This window comes from Orycteropus afer, unplaced genomic scaffold, assembly GCF_000298275.1.
Source record: "Orycteropus afer afer isolate SDZICR_OR568_19922 unplaced genomic scaffold, OryAfe1.0 scaffold00151, whole genome shotgun sequence".
In the NCBI taxonomy this organism is placed as follows: domain Eukaryota; kingdom Metazoa; phylum Chordata; class Mammalia; order Tubulidentata; family Orycteropodidae; genus Orycteropus; species Orycteropus afer.
In genome coordinates, this window is record NW_006921738.1 from 3,933,738 (window position 1) to 3,937,434 (window position 3,697).

Below are 3,697 nucleotides of genomic sequence, written 5' to 3' on the forward strand. Positions count from 1 at the left end.
TGGCCAGACTTCATCTCACTAGTTTGGTCATATTGTCAGAAAGGACCATTCTCTGGATAGAGATATCATGGTTGGTAAAGTGGAGGGTCAATGAAAGAGGGGAAGGCCCTAAACAAGATAGACTGACACGGTGGCTGCAATGATGGGCTCAGGTATGTTAGGGATAGTGAGGCTGGCACAGGACTGGGCCGTGTTTCAATCTGTTGTACATAAGCTCGCTAAGAGCTGAGACAACTTGATGGCACATAACAACAACAACTAACATCATGTATAGGTATAGCATAGATAGACAGATAGATATAGATATATATAAAATACACACACACACATATCAACTATCACACTGGATGACAAACAAAAGATGGTCAAAAATGTCAGTCTCTTCCCCTTTCCCTTCAGTTTACTGAAATCTCTGGAGGATACAGCCAACAAACATAAAATGGTTTGGTGCATCCTGTGTATTAAAAATGTGATTTTCAAAGGCATAGGGTGTTTCAGTTTCTGAAACAACCACTGAATGTCCAAGAATAACTCTGTTTATGACTGCATGTTTTTTCCATCTGGGTTCACTCAACTCTCAAAGTATCTGTTAGTCCTTGTTAGATTTACATTTCACTTCCCTTGAGGAAGTCTTCCCTGGGTACTTTAGCTCACAATGATCTGCTCTCTAAAGCTCCCCACTTTCTGAATGTATTAAATAATACCTACATGTGTATACTTTTCTTAACCAAATTATAGACCTCTAAAGCAGGGACTGTAATTGCTGTGGGTTAAATTATGTTTCCCAAAAAGATGTGTTGAATTCTGAAACCTGGATACCTGTGAATATGACATTATTTGGAAATATGGTCTTTGCAGATTTAATCAAGTTAAGATGAGGTCATATTAAATTACAGTCAGCCCTAATCCAATGGCTGCTGTCCTTATACAAAGGTGGAAGTGTGGACAAAGACACAGACACACAACTCCATGTGAAGTTGGAGTTAGAGACTGGAATGATGTATTTACAACAACAAAGATTTCTGGAAACTGCCAGAAGCTAAAAGGGGCAAGGAAAGATTCTCTCCTACTGTCTTCAGAGAGAGCATGGCCAGATAGCTTGATTTCAGATTTCTAACCTCTAGGACTATGAGAGAATAAATTTTGGTTGTCTTAAGATACTCAGTTGTGGTAATATGTTACAGCAGCCCTAGGAAACTACCACAGTAACCAATGCTTCTTTGTGCCCTGAATTACAGTAGGTTCTCCATACATGCATAATGAATGATTGGTGGATAGGTAGACAAGAACTCAATTTCTTTGCTATAACTGTGCAATAGGACTGTACAGTCTAGAATCATATGGAGGAGCAGCAGGAATGCTACCACAAATTCCCCAACAGGCCCCCAAATGGCACCATTAGAGTATTTGAAGAGGAATCACCCAAAATCTGTGATTTGAGCCAGTCTGAGATCCACGACAAATTCAACAGCTTAATCCACTACTCCCCTAGCTGAGCAATGAGCAGTGTTTCTTCTCTACTGAAAACAAAAACAATTTGTCCAGCTTAGCAAATGTCAGGCCAGCAGCATGAAGAACAAAAAATTGAGTGCCATTTCCATGAAGCAAAGTTGCTGGGCCAACAGCAGATGCATCCGTTGGCATCAGGCACAGCCCATTATGTAAGCAGCAGTGGCACCAGAGATGAAGCACACACAAAGCTCAAGCTTTCAGGCCTGGTAAAAAGGCTCATCTATTGTCTCTGACAGCCAGTGCCAGAGATAAAGTATCCTGGAGATACAATGTGAGGCCGGCTGAAAGTGCATGTGCCAAGCCAAAATGAAAGTGAGGCTGCACAATGGCAACTACTGAAGGAGCAGCTGGTCCTGTGGCACCAGACTGTGTCTTTCAACCCATGTCATCAACACTTGTCCATGTAGTAAACGTTTTCTGAAGAGGTACCTGTCAGTTTCCATCTATTTATAAATAAGTGAATGAATAGCTTCCAACTTCCACATTTTTCATGGTCTGTCTTTCTTTAAATTCCAGAACCAGATGAGAAAGGACACTAAATAGTAAAGTGATACCATGGGGAGAATGCAGCTCTGTCCTGGAAGGAGGGTTGACGACTGACAGATGATACACACTGAGACAATGGAATGAGGCAGTAGCAGGAGATCGTTGGACCAAAAGGAGGTAAAATTTCATTCTTTTCTCTTGCCAGGACACAAAAAGTTGGTCACAACTTTTCTCTTAAAAAAAAAAAAAAATGCATTCTTAAGTCAAGGCTTCCTGGTGCACTGTGAACAATTCCAGCATCCATATGCTACATGATTTTGGTTGGCAGACAAATATTTGTGACTCTTTACAACGATCTTCCAATCCCCTTGGGCGGAGCTGCTATTCAAAGGAAGCCCTTTTAAATGCAAATTAGCCATAGTCATCTTATGTTATCCATCTCCTCCTAGAAATATCAAAATGATTGAAAAGATTGCACCATACATATTCACTATCACCCTTAATGGAGATTTGTAGAGTCCAGTGGTCATTTTGTAAGTTTTCTTTCAGGCCATTGCCTTAAAGTTCTCTCCTTACTAGCACTCTTAAAAATAATAATTAATAAATTGAATTGAATCCATCTCTGGCCAGAGCACATAGAAAAACTACAGACTACAGTCACAGTCAGTGCCCATGAAAGCAGCAGTCAAGAAATCAAACAACATACTGCATTGAGAAAATCTGCTACAAAAGACCTCTTCAAAGTGTTAAACAAAGATGTCACTTCTAGGAGTAGGGTGCATCTCACCTCAGCCATAGTATTTTCAATTGCCTCATATGCATGTGAAAGCTGAGCAATAAATAAGGAAGACCAAAGAAGAACCGATGTCTTTGAATTATGATGTCAGCAAAGAATACTGAATATACCAAGGAATGCCAGAAGAACGAATAAAACTGTCTTGGAAGAAGTATCACCAGAATGTTCCTTAGAAACGAGGATGGCCAGACTTTGCCTCACTTTGGATACAGGAAGCAACCACTGGAGAAGGACATCATGCTTGGTAAAGTAGAGGGTTGGTGAAAAAGAAGAAGACCCTAAATGAGATTGTCCCAGTGGCTGCAATGATGGGCTCAAACATAGCAATGACTGTGAGGATGGCACAGGACTAGACAAGTTTTCATTCTATTGTGCACTGGGTCACTATGAGTGAGAACTGACTCAATGGCACCCAACAAAAACAACAACAAATAAATAGGGGCTACACAGGCCCCACCCTGGCAACAAGCTTCAGGCAGGGTGAAGACATGATTCAGTCAGTCATGCATATTCATTGATTGGCTTGATCATACTATATATTAAAAGCATAACCCTCCCCCCCCAAAAAAAAAAAAATTCACTGCCATCGAGTTAATTCTAATTCATAGCAGTCCTCATTGGGTTTCTAAGGCTATAAATCTTTATGGAAGCAGACAGCCCCATCTTTCTTCTGCTGAGCGGCTGGTGGGCTTGAACTATCCCCCTTTTAGTTAGTAGCCAAATGCTTTAACCACTATACCACCATCAAAAAAACCAAACCCACTGCCATAGAGTCATATCTGACTCATAGCAGCCCCTCCTTGGGTTTCCGAGGAAGTATCACTGTGGAAGTAGATTGCCCAACCTTCCTTCCGAGGAGTGGCTGGTGGATTTGAACCACCAGCCTTCTGGTTAGCAGTCAAA